General features: G+C 48.2%; 1 protein-coding gene across 1 annotated transcript in view; it reads left to right on the top strand.

The window, feature by feature from the left end:
* The window catches only part of DNER (delta/notch like EGF repeat containing), a 396,414-nt gene that overhangs the window by 161,397 nt on the left and 221,423 nt on the right, over window positions 1-13,594 (top strand). The window lies entirely within an intron of this gene.

Below are 13,594 nucleotides of genomic sequence, written 5' to 3'. Positions count from 1 at the left end.
CTACCGCGGCGGCCATTGGAGGGTGAACCAACGGCAAAAGGAAGACCTTTCTCTCTGTCTCTCTCTCTCACTGTCCACTCTGCCTGTCAAAAATTAAAAAAAAAAAAAAAAAAAAAAAAAAGCTTTCTAAGATAAGATTCCCAGTGCAGCTGAAAGTGGGAGAAGCGTGCACTGTGAAATCCAGACTCTGAATCCCAGCTCTGGCCAAAGTGATCTTTTTTGACACTGAATGTTCTGAATCTTGTTAAATATTTATTTATTTATGTGAAAGGCAGAGTCTCTCTCTCTCTCTCTCTCTCTCTCTCTCTCACACACACACACACACACACACAGGCAGAGAGAGAGAGAGACAGAGAGAGACAGGGAGAGACAGGGGGAGACAGAGGTCTTCCTTCCACTGGTTCACTCCCCAAATGGTCCTCACAACTGGTGCTGGGCCAGGTGGAAGCCAGGAACCTCGAGCTCCATCTGAGCCTCCCGCATGGATGGCAGGGGCCCAATCTTGGACCATCTTCTGCAGCCTTCGCAGGCACATTAGTGGGGAGCTGGATCAGCAGCCAGGACACAAACCAGTGCTCCGATGTGGGATCCAGCCTTGCAGTGGTGGCTTAACCTGCTGCTCCAAAACGCTGGCCCTGAACCTTGATTTTGTCTGTGACTCTTCTGCTTTCTGCAGGAATTGTGGGAGCTGCACGGTGGTCTTTCATGAAAACCTTTGCTTCCCTTGATTTCCGCTTAACTTAGGGCCCTCGGGCACAGCACCCTGCAGGTGATTTAGCGCTGCGGAGCTTAGGACACCTGGGAGGATCGTGGCTCTCTTTGGGGCCCATCCCCCCATGCATAAATTCCAATTTTTTTACCCTTTCCCGAATTTGCCTCTGTAATCTAACAGGTTCTAAAGCACCCCATGTCTAATTACCTGTCTTCAGATTCTTCTTTCCAGGAGTAGAAATGGGGTTCGGATAGCAAGACCCCAGATGTTCTGATTCCCAGCCCCTGCCTCCTGCTCCCACCAAGGGCTATGCTTGGACAAGCCCCAGAGAGCCCTCGTTCACCTGGTTCTACATTCTGACTGCATCCTGCCCATCATCTTCACTCTTCACCTGGGATGCAGGACTTTCGGGTTTGGAACTTGCAATTCTTGTCCCTTGGTGTGCTGTTATCTTCAGCTATTTTAGGAGAGCTTGTTCCATGTTGCAGCCTCAACTCAGAGAAACAAACTCAAGTGTAGCCTCCAGCCATCCCAGTCCAATGCACCCAAGCTGTGTCCTGACTCTGCCTTTAGTACTTTCTCTTGTCTGGTCATAGATTCCTACTGCTCTCACCTGCAGGATGATGGGTGTGCAATAGCACCTGTCTCCCAGGGCTTCTTGGGAGGATTTAATAAGATAATGAAGATGAAAGCACAAGTTACCAATGTTAGAGATTATCCTAGGGCACTTTAAAAATATTTATTTGAAAGGGAGAGGGACAGACAGAGCTCTTCCATTGGCTGGTTCACTCCCCAAATGGCCACAAAGGTCAGAATAACCAGTACTGGGCCAGGCTGAAGCCAGGAGCCTGGACATCTTTTTGCTGCTCTCCCAGGCCATAAGCAGAGAGCTGGATCAAAAGTGGAGCATTCAGGACACAAACCAGCACCCATATTGATCCCAGCATCACAGACAGCTGCTCAGCCTGCTATGCCACAACACTGGTCCTTGACACTGATCTTTTTCCTGAGATATGTGAATTAGTTTGCTAAATAATTAAAAAAAATAGATTTAGACTTTTATTTTTAAAAATATTTCTTATTTATTTATTTGAAAGTCAGAGTTATAGGGAAGAGGAAGAGACAGAAATCTTCCATCTGTTGATTCACTCCTCATATGGCCACAATGGCCAGGGCTGGACCAAGATAAAGCCAGGAGCTTCATCCAGGTCTCCAACATGGGTGGCAGGTGCCCAAACACTTGGGCCATCTTCCATTGCTTTCCTCATGCTTTTAGCAGGGAGCTGGATTGGAAGTGTAGCATCCGGGACATGAACTCATGACCTATGGAATGCAAGCCTTGCAGGTGGTGACTTTACCCAATGCCGGCTCTACACTTACTTTTCAAGATAGATGCTTGATGCATATGCCATCAAGCAGACAAAGGGATACAAGACATTGCTCAGCTCTTTGTGATCTGTATTGCACTTGGTATTTCACTGCCCCTCCTCTGATGAGACCTTCCTTCAATCTTTGGAAGTCCCACGAGGAGAACAGAGATTTTGCTGGGTGGAGAGGAGACAAGGAGGATTCGGTGTGGAGAATGGGTGTGGCTGGAAGAAGAGGGGAGAGACAGGGTATAACTTCAGAGTGAAATCTAATTTTTTCTCTCAATGCATCCCAGGCTACTATTTATCTGAAAGGACATCATGCATGTGTTTTGATAAATAGTTTTATTTTCTATGGGTATTTTCAGCTTTCTCTCTAGCAGAGTAACTGCTAATATTTCAAGATGTGGAGCTAATATTTCAAGAAAATGTATGAAGTGTCACTACTCTTTAAAGTCTTGTAATGTTACCAGATGGTACCTTTTGAAATATTAGCTTACCTTTTATTTTGCTTTTGGTTGTGACGTGATTAATTATAGACTGGCCGGGGCTGGTGCTGTGACGTAGCGTGTAAAGCCACCACCTGCAGTGCTGGCATCTCATGTGGGCACAAGTTCGAGACCCAGCTGTTCCACTTCTGATCCGGTTCTCTGCTGTGGCCTGGGAAAGCAGTAGAACATGGCCCCAGTCCTTGGGCCCCTGCACCTGTGTGGGAGATGTGGCAGAAGCTGCTGGCTTCAGATAGGCTCAGTCCCTGCCATTGTGGCCATGTGAGGAGTGAACTGTCTAATGGACGACCTCTCTCTCTCTGCTTCTGTCTCTCTGTAACTCTGCCTTTCAAATAAATAAATAAATCTTTAAAATCTTTAACAAAGATTGTAATCTTGACTTGGGATTGGGGATGGGAGTTAACAGAGCAGGACTTTCCTGGATTAATTTAAAGTTTTTGTATTGGAATGGAAGACATTTGTGAACTCATATAATTTGAGCTCATTTTGCAGTGAAAAATGTTATGGAAGAATGATCATGTCTTTAAAAATGATTATTTATTTGGAAAAGTTGCAGAGAGACAGGGACACACACACACACATGCACACGCACACAGATGGAGAGAGAGATCAAGTTTGAGAAGTTTTACTTGCTGGTTCACTCCCCAAATTACTGTCACGGCTGAGGTTGGGCCAGGTGAAAGCCAGGAGCCTGAAATTCATCTGGGTCTCCCACATGGGCAGCAGAGGCCCAAGCAGGTGCATTAGCAGGGAACTGGATAGGAAGTGGAGCAGCTGGGATTCAAGCCATGCTCATATGGGATGGCAGCATTACAGGTGGCAGCTTTAACCACTGCATCACAAGGCTGGTCCCTGGAAAAATTATCTTTGGTTGAAATTATTATTCCCTAAAGGAATACCTTTAAAAAGTGAAGTTGATATATTAGTTGCTAAAGGAATTCATTGCCCCAAATCATACTGTAGGTTATGAGAAGACAGTGATTTTTGAATGACACCCTGTATTTCTAGAAAGTGTTGTATTTCTTTCCAGTGTGAAAATGTGTGATCTGGTATCTTTTTAAATTTCCTGAACTTAGTGTAGCAATAGCCTGACCTGGCTGGGCAGTGGAGCTCGCTCTCTTTCTGTCCTGTTCTCTTGTTGGGGGCAGCAGGCTTTTCAGAGTGCCCCTGAGCAGGAAGGCCAGCTCCCCCAGAGCCAAGAGTGCCCCCCCCCCACCCCTCCAGCCCACCCCTCCCCACTAGCACCTGTTGCTTTCACAGACTCCTTCTGTCTTAAAGGGACAAGATTCATCTTTTGTAATCATCACAGAAGCCTTCTGCTTACTACACTCACACACGTTCCAACTTCTTTTTGCTTTATTTTTTTTAAAAAGGAGTTTAGTAACATAATTCCGTTTTACACTTTGGGGTCTTTAGGCACAGATGCCTGGCCGCTGAGAACCGAGACCATTTTGAGTAGGAAGGCACGAATGACCAAGTGGCACTGGCGCAGGTGGAAGGTGCCTCTGGTGCCAGAAGCTCCTGAACTGTGTTGCTGGATTTTGGTCGCCAGTGTTGCTTTTCTGCAGGAAACTCGGGGCACTTTCAGGCATTGACGGCCTCCTGTCTCCCTTTTGCCCTCGAGAGATGCCACATGTGTGACTGAGGGCCACAGGTAATTTCTTACTCCCGTGCGTCGGGGTGGAGACGCCCCTTTGTGTCTTTGGGAGGCAGATTTCCATAAATGCTCCCGGTGGAGTCGGTTTGCAGAGAGCCCAGGGCCGTGCATTCCAGATGATGGCGGTGAACTTGAGTTGGCTCCCTCCCTCGTTACTGCCTGTCATTTCTTCACATTTCCTCCACTACCCCCGCCTTATTCAGACTTGCACCGTTTGCTGACTGCGGGCGACGGCCAGACCTTGTACAGAGCGCGCGCTTGGGTGCCTCAACCTCCTTCCTCCAGCCCGCCTCTGAATATTTGCTCTTCTGCCTTTCCCTTGATTGCCCTTTCCCAATGTGTTGTTTGGGGGGATAAATTACGACATTAGCCTTCTTTTAACTGTTCTGCTCTGTGGGGAGCTTTGCAGGTGCTCCTCCACTCCTCTGTGCCTCCCACCACCGCGGTTTGAGCTTCCTAGGCGTGGGGCTCCTCGCTGGAATTGGATCTCCGTGCAGTAGGCCTGGCTTGTCTGTCTGACGCAGGGTAAAGTCCCCCTCCCCACTTTTGTCCTTGCTACTTGGAGGCATTGCTGAGAAGGGTGATTTCAGGGCAGGCCAGCCCTCTGTGCTGTGGTCCCTGTTGGTGCCACCACTTCCTCCAGACCCTCCTCCCCTGCTGTCAGCACAGCTCCCCTCTTGTCTGCCAGGGGGACCTCTGCTCTGTTGCCCCTCCTCCAGCCTCTGTGTGCCTCACACCCCAACCTCTGATGACCTCATGTGAACCCTGCTCTTCAGGAGTGATTCCAGGGATGCTCGCCTCCTTGACTCTAACTTCTTAAAAATACAGGACAACCGGAGTGACAACCGGAGTGTCCTGGTTAGTTCTCCTTTGGATGGGAAACCCAGGCAGGGCATGCTAGCTTTTTTTTTCTTTTTAAAAAGATTTGTATATTTATTTATTTGAAAGGCAGGATGACAGAGAGAGATAGGGGTGGGGTGGGAGAGAGAGAAAGAGAAAGAGAAAGAGAAAGAGAGAGAGAGAGAGAGAGAGAGAGAGAGAGAGAGAGAGAGAGAGAGAATCTTTCATGTGTTGGTTTACTCCTGAATGCCTGTGACTGCCAGTGCTGGGCGAGGCTGAAGTCAGGAGTCAGGAACTCCACCCGGGTCTCTGATATGGATGACAGGGGCCCAAGTACTTGTACCATCTTCTGCTGCCTTCCCAGGTGTAGCAGGGAGCTGGATTGGAAGTGGAGCAGCCGCGACTCAAAGCAGTGCTCTAGTATGGGACCTCAGAGTTGCTAGCAGTGACTTAGCCTGGCCGCCACCACACTACCCCAACATGGCAGCTTTTTCTGTGCCTACCTACTTGCTCACGGAAACCTCGGGCTTTTTTTCCCTTTACATCTTCCTATTTCATATTTGTTGTTACTTGATTTTTGCATTTTATCACCTTCCTCCTTGGAATTATTTTTATTTTGATCCTCCTCATTCTTGGCAGGCTTTGTCGCACTCCTTCTGCCTACCTTGTTCTACTCGGTTTTCCTGCCTATAATCCACACTATTTTTCACCTCTCTCATTAGGCACACATTTGTGCCATGCTTTCTTAGTTTCTGTACATTTTTCACCTCTATATTCACATCACATATATTTATATCACAAAAACTAGAACACTGAAATGTTTAACACAGACCTGTGGCCCTTCCAACAAAACACCCCCTTGGGAATTTGGATCCACCTTTGCTCATCAAGGAGTGAATGCCCCTGGGAATGACCTGGGATAATTTCTTCAGAATCGTGACTACTACATTACCCATGGACGCCTGGACATCAGCAGTTTCCAGGTCCTTGTAACTGGTGCCTTACCTGGGCTGGAAGACATCCCGGTCTGCCATGGCCACTCCTTTGGGTCTCTTGAGAGCTGTAAAATGCCAGAATTGTCCTTCACCCTCAACTTCTAGTTTAAGAAGAACCTTATTTTATAAAATTGTTCCTACAACAACGCACTCACTTAATTTTTCCTCTTGAGAAGTAAGACCGGTACCTAGAGGGTGAAGAATTTTCTTTTTTTAAGGATTTCTTTATTTTACTTGAAAGTCAGAGTTACACAGAGAGAAAGAGAAGCAGAGAGGCAGAGAGGCAACGAGGCAGAGAGAGAGAGAGAGAGAGAGAGGAGAGAGAGAGAGAGAGAGGAGAGAGGTCTTCCATCTGCTGCTTCACTCCCCAATTGGCTGCAACGGCTGGAGCTGCCCCGATCTGAAGCCAGGAGCCAGGAGCTTCCTCTGGGTCTTCCACATGGATGCAGGGGCCCATGGACCTGGGTCATCCTCTACTGCTTTCCCAGGCCATAGCAGAGAGCTGGATTGGAAGCAGAGCATCCAGGTCTCAAACTGGCGCCCATGTGGGATGCCGGCACTGCAGGTGGCGGCCTTACCTGCCACACCACAGCGCCAGCCGTGTAGATTTTTCTTTCACTGAGAGCATGCATACTCTGGTACAGTATCCTTCACATCCCAGGGGGTTAGTTCTTTGTGGACTTCCAGATTTATTTGTCCTGACCAGCATTGTGATGCTTCCTTGGGAGAATAGTCCCTTGTATCCTAACGGTTTATACCACCATCATTAAAAAAAAAAAAAAAAAAAAAAAAAAAAAAAAAAAAGCAATGAAATTTTCATCACCTGTTCAACTAGTGCTATTAGTTTTAGGCAAAAGTTCTGATCTGGGCTCAACTGGCCCTTGGTTTTTGGGGAAGTTGTGGGGTCAAAGGTCCACTTCATGGATCCCCTGAATATTCTGAAAATGCACCGTGGGTGTTTCTACATCTGTGCCTCCTTCCAGGGACAGAGTCACAGCTTCATTGGATTCTCAAAGCCATCCAAGTCCCTGAACAGTTTAGAGCCACACTTTAAGCTGGTTTTGTGATTGTGGGAGGATATGTATGTTTTTCAACATTCTCTACTCATCCAATGCTGATTCCTTTGACAAATTTACCTACTTCCCAAGCCTGCATGCCAAGGAACCTAAGCTGGTTTCAGTTATTCGTATACATAGGCAGCAGGGCTGTGGGGGAGTACTCTGTTCTGTATTCAGTTAGAAAACATGAACGGCGTGCATCTTCTTTCCCAGGCACTGTGTTCGTCTGCAAATGCGAGGATGGTTCAGGCGTGAGTGGGACATCAGAAGCAGGGGCAGGTGCTCTGCACAAGGAGCAGGCAGTGGGGAAAGACGGGAAAGGGTTGGGCAGGCAGGGTGTCATCCAAAGGGCAACACGTGGCATTTTCATGACACAGAAGTCGGTGCTATTAAGATGGCCTATTGATAGTGCTAGAAACTGGAAATGGAGCTTTATTTTGCAAAGGATAAAACAGAACCTTTGAATATCCCATCCGCCTCTCTATCCGCCTGTGCCTGTCATCTTGGACATGGACCAAATTTATATAAAGTTGGGAGTTCAAGACACTGATTATATTAACTGGTCCTCTGGTTGTCACCCAAAGGGAATGGGGGACTTTTTAGTCTTTGACAGGAGCTTCCAGGGGGACCTTTGGAATCCCTTGACAGAGCTCTGTTTTGCTTATTCCTGATCTCTATCTCTTCCCTCCCTTCTGGGTCAACCATTTATATTAGCCTTGTCCTGTAAAGCAAACGCTTTAAAGTGATTTGGTTGGAGCTGGGGTAAGCGCTTCTGAAAGCGAGCAGACACCGTGGGGAAACACTGATTGCAGCGAGGGCCCTGGGCAATGTGGAAAGAGGGACACATCCACAATAGAAAAGTAAGGCTGGGAGATTTTGTTAGCATCTCAGCTTGGGTTGGAGAGCTCCCCAAAGCCCTACATGGCCAATGTTCTTTGGGGGTGTGTGCGTGTGCCTTTTTTTTAGCAATTTAGCCATCAAGGCTCTCCGTGGGTCTGACTTTATCTCAGCCATTTCTTCAACCCTTTTTGTGTGTCTTGCCCAGGAGTGAAAAGGAACTGGGAGCTATATAGGCCAGACACTGCCCCTCCCACCTGTCCTGCTTTTCCATGTGACATCCAGTGCCTGTGACTGCTTCCCAGCCACGAGTGCTCTGTGGCACAGCCAGCGGCTGACTCACTGTGGAGACTCAGGGTATCAGGGAACAGGCGTGAGGGGCCAGGGGCCAGAGCTAGGCCAGGAAGGGAGGATTCCCATAGGGAGGAAGGGTCTCTTCCCATAGGTTTTCCTGCTGTTGGAAAGGCTGCCAGGAGATTCCCCCCTTGCAGCTGTGGCGACCCTGTGCCTGCTTCACTCTCTCTTTTTTTTTTTTTTTTTTTTTTTTTTTGACAGGCAGAGTGGACAGTGAGAGAGAGAGACAGAGAGAAAGGTCTTCCTTTGCCTTTGGTTCACCCTCCAATGGCCGTCGTGGCTGGCGCACCGTGCTGATCCCAAGGCAGGAGCCAGGTACTTCTCCTGGTCTCCCATGGGGTGCAGGGCCCAAGCACTTTGGGCCATCCTCCACTGCACTCCTGGGCCACAGCAGAGAGCTGGCCTGGAAGAGGAGCAACCAGGACAGAATCCGGCGCCCCGACCGGGACTAGAACCCGGTGTGCCGGTGCTGCAAGGCGGAGGATTAGCCTGTTGAGGCCCGGCGCCGGCCCGCCTGCTTCACTTTTGCTCCACATTCTTCCTGCTACTTTCCGGCCTCTGATGTCCCACTCTTGGGTGGTGTGTGTTTTCTATGAGCCTCTCAGATCTCAGAGTGAGTTAGGCTATAAAGAAGAGAGAGAGTGAGCAGAACACCTAATTTTGAGAATTTTCTTCAGTGATCATGATTTTTTTTAAGGTCCTCTAGTCAAAGGACAGGTGTGTGCATCCTGGCTGTGGCCCCGTGAGGCTGGTTGATGCGCTGCATGTCTTACGTCATCTTTCTTGGCCTGTCTTTCCTGCATGCAGGCTGTGCCAGCCCACTTCTCTGAAGTTGCTCCCTTCCTTTTCCTGTGTTTTCTGGACCTGCTTGGTTGGGGAGGCCTTCAGTGTCCAGGGCATTCTCCTACAAGCCCCGGGGTGCCTTAGTAGCTGTTACTGGTGGGGGTGGCTCGACTGTGCACCTTCCAGTGGGTTTCTGGGGTCCCTGGCCCCTTGGTTGTACATTGAATTGGAATCTTTCCCTCTAAACACAGAGGCACTGAGCCTCTGCAGCTCCCTGGAGTGAAATCTGCTTTCTTTCAAGTGCAAGGTCCTGCTGCTCCAAGCCCCACCATCATGGCTGTCAGCTTGCCTGGATGTTGCACCCGGGGCAGGCTGCCTCTCTGTGCTCTGGACCCTGACTTCGTGATTCCCCAGCAGTCCCTGCTCTTAGGTGCTGCTGCCATCTCTGAGGGGGGCTATGTTTCCCCTGCTTCTGACTTGCGGTTTGGATTGCTGGTCACCCTTCAACAGGTTCACCTGACCCAGGCCTCCAAATTTCCCTGTGTTTCTCTCTCTGGGCAGCTGGCTCTCTCTTCCCCTTGGTCCAATTCTTTTGTAAAATCTTTGCTTTGCCAGTTGTTACTTCCTTCTTCTCTTTGCTCATTGCACTGATAGCTGGCATCACACAGCTGGGCGTCTGGATGTTCGCCGCCACCTGTCTGGTTTCCGGTGTGTTGGTTTTGTGTATTTATCAGAAGTCAAACTTCTGGAATAAAGGGGACTGTGTTAGAACTCCTTGCAAACATGGTGATCACTTGACAGTCACATGACTGATTAGATTTGGTTCATACCTCAGTTATTCAGTAAATGCCAGTTGGAGAAAATTTCCAGTTGTAAAATACCCATCTTAAAGATTCTTTGTAGATTTCTGTAACCTACGTCTGTGACATATAAGTGTTCCCTTTTTATTACTGTAAAAGAATTTTAAAGGATCAAATAAAATCTAAGAAACCTTTCATCATTCTTTTGTGAATGCTGCATTTTATCCTTAAGATAACTTGCTCTTGGGGCTGAGACTGGAATAGGCTAAGAAAGTTCATAAAGGACACCAAAGGTAGCCCATGAACATCTTTCTGGAAAAAGATTTATTTAATTTGAAAGCAAAGAGAGAAGGAATGAGAGAGAGAGAGAGAGAGAGAGAGAGAGAGAGAGAATAAGAATATCTTCCATTGACTAATCCACTCTCCAAATGCCTGTGATAGCCAGCATCAGGAACTTCACCTGGGTCACTCCCATGGGTGCAGAGGCCCAAGCACGTGGTCCCTCCTCTGCTGCTTTCCCTGGTGCATTAGCAGGAAGCTGGATCGGAAGTAGATCAGCCGGGACTTGAACTGGCACTCTGATATGAGCTGCTGTGCCAGGACCCTGGCTTCAACATCTTGTGTTTATTTCTTTTTTTAAAGATTTATTTATTTATTTGAACATGAGAGAGAGAGAGAGAGAGAGAGAGAGAGAGAGAGAGAATATCTTCCATCTGCTGGTTCATTCCCCAGATGGCCGCAATGGCCAGGCTGAAGCCAGGAGCCAGGAGCTTCTTCCAGGTCTCCCACATGTGGGTGCAGGGGCCCAAGCACTAGGGCCATCTTCGCTGCTTTTCTCAGGCCATTAGCAGGGACCTGGATCAGAATTGGAGCAGCTGAGACACGAACTGGTATCCATATGGGCTGGCAGCCTCTCAGGCAGCAGTTTAACCTGCCATGTCAGGAGGCCAGCCCCAACATCTTGTTCTGATGAAAGCTTAAGATTCCAAAATGAACATGCCAGTATTTTGCCTCTTGATATTCATTTTTTTAAAAAAATTATTGATTGATTGATTGATTTTGAAAGAGTTATGGGGAGGCAGGGGAGAGAGAGAGAGAGAGAGAGAGATCGAGATTGTCCATCTGCTGGTTCACTCCCCAGATGACTATAACTGCCAGTGCTGAGCCAGACCAGAGCCAGAAGCCAGGAGCTCTGTCTGGGTCTCCCATGTAGGTGGCAGGGACCCAAGTACTTGTGCCATTCTCCACTGCTTTTTCCAGACTGTTAGCAGGGAGCTGGATTGTTAAGTGGAGCAGCTGGGACTTGATCCCGTGCCCATATGGGATGCTGATGTCACAGGTGGCGACTTTACCTGTTACGCCATGACACCAGCCCTGAAGCCACAGTTGAAGAAGGTTTATTGAGCTCCCTGCAATAGAAGGGAAAAATAATCCCCAGACTTGGAAATATTAAAACACAAAACAACAGCTTGGAAGAATGAAAGTGGGAGAGGGGTAAAGCTGCCCTGAGCAGCATCATTTAGATCAAATTCCTATGGCTCCCATTTACTTAATTGGAAGATCTCCACAAAACTCAAGTTGCACTTAAATTGCATCCACATTTCAGTATTATTAGCAGTTAGGTTTATTCATTTCAATTTTCTTTTTATCTGATAGGATAGGGGGCTGGCGCTGTGGCACAGTGGGTTAAGTCACACCCTGCAATGCCAGCATCCCAGGTGGGTGCTGGTTCATGTCTTGGCTGCTGCACTTCCAATCCAGCTCCCTGTTAATGTGCCTGGGAAGGCAGAAGAAAATGACCAAGTACCTGGGCTCCATGTGGGAAACCTAGATGAAGTTTAGGCTCCTGGCATTGGCCTGGTCCAGCTCCAACCGTTGTGGCCATTTGGGGAGTGAACCACAGGTTGGAAGATCTCTCTCTCTCTCTCTCTCTCTCTCTCTCTCTCTCTCTCTCTCCCCTTTTCTCTTTTGTTACTCTTTCAAATAAATAAAATAAATCCTTAAAATAAACCTTCATGTCCTGTGTTCTGAGCATTGTCCTAGTTGACATCATTTCTTGATGGGCACCTGTTGACTGTCAGAAGCGTTTCATCGTGGACACGCCTGGTCCCTGTAGCTGGCAGCGAGAGGTTCAAGCCCCGGTGAGTGGAACTGGGCAGTGCCGCAGACGCAGGAGATGTTTCTCTTCCCTCCAGCACGCTCCCTGGCAATGAGCTCATTAGGGAGGCAGATTCCTGCTATCCCCACGGACCTGAGAGCTCTGCAGGAGAATCTTTTACACACTCCATAGGGGATCTTTTGGCACACTGAAGTGTGTGCACAGCCCGGGGCCTAGGCAGGAAGTCCCTACGCCAGAGCGCAGCCGGCACCTGTTCTTGGATGAAGGCGTTGTCAGTGCTCCTGCAGGTGTTGAGCATCACTCTCTAAACACAGCAGCGCGTTGCAGACGTTGGTATGGTCTGGGCACAGTGCCTTTGCTGGAGGATCTTTCGTGTTTCAAGATGCACATGCGTGGTGTATCTTTTTTTTTTTTTTTTTTTTTTTTTTTTTTTTTTTTAAGGGAGAGGGTTTATTAGGGGAAACCTTACAGATCAGAGGGAAGGGGCAAAGAAGGAAAAGAGGGAGAAAGAGAGATCGAGAGAGACAGAGAGGGGGAGAGAGATCAGGAGACGGAGAGAAAGAGAGCCACGTGTTCAGGAACAGGTCCTTTTAAAACTTTGCCGAGGGACTGGCAAGGAAGTAGGAGCAGCGAATCCCATTAGGATGTGGGTGGAGCTGACACCGGTGGTTGAGTCATTTGGCCACCTCCACCTGGCTTCCAGCAATGGTGGGGGGGGAGGGGTGTGTGGGGGTGGGGTGGGGGTGGGGTGTGTGGGGGTGGGGTGGGAGGGTGGGGGGGTGGGGCTAGAGCCTAGAATGGTGTTGAGGTGTAGATCATGTCATAGATAAGACTGTGCCATTTTACTAACATTCCCCTCTTTTGTTTTTTATAAAGCAGAAGTTGTATGGATTACATTAGCACCAAAAGTGCATGGCGTATCTTTGTTACCACAAACTCCCCCTTTCTCTCCCTCTCTGTTTTGCCTCTTGCTGCCTCTCCCTCAGCCCTTTGTTTAAAAAAAAATACTTACAGATTAATAGAACTATTTTTAAATTATTTATTTATTTGAGAGACAGAGAGCACGAGCTCACACTTGTACCCACTGGTCCACTCCCCAGATTCCTGCAACAGCTGAGACGGGGCCAGGCCAAAGCCAGAGCTGGTCGCCCACGTGGATGGCAGGTACCCGACCACTTGGCCATCACCATTGCCTCCTAGGGTCTGCAGTAGCAGAGAGCTGTGGTTGGGAGCTGGAGCCAGGACTCGATCTCAGGCACTTTGACGTAGGATGTGGATGTCTTAAAGTGCTCGCTAAATTCCTGCTCCTTAAAAAATTATATTTTAAAGAATTTGTTGTTAACTCTGGAATGAGATACCTTGTCGCTTAATCAATACAGTGAATTTCAGTCCAAATCTTGCCCACATAATTTGGTTAAAACCTATTATAAAAACTCTCCTCGCTTGTTTTACCTTAGAAAGCTTCTTAGAGCTTCGCCAGTTCACCGTCCAAAGCTTTTCTTAGCTCCTGTCAGTGCACACTTCAGCTAAGATAATAATTTCCAAAATTGCCTCTTTTAAAAA

The sequence above is a fragment of the Lepus europaeus genome, chromosome 1 (assembly GCF_033115175.1).
Source record: "Lepus europaeus isolate LE1 chromosome 1, mLepTim1.pri, whole genome shotgun sequence".
Taxonomy (NCBI): domain Eukaryota; kingdom Metazoa; phylum Chordata; class Mammalia; order Lagomorpha; family Leporidae; genus Lepus; species Lepus europaeus.
This window is presented reverse-complemented; position numbering and strand designations above follow the sequence as displayed.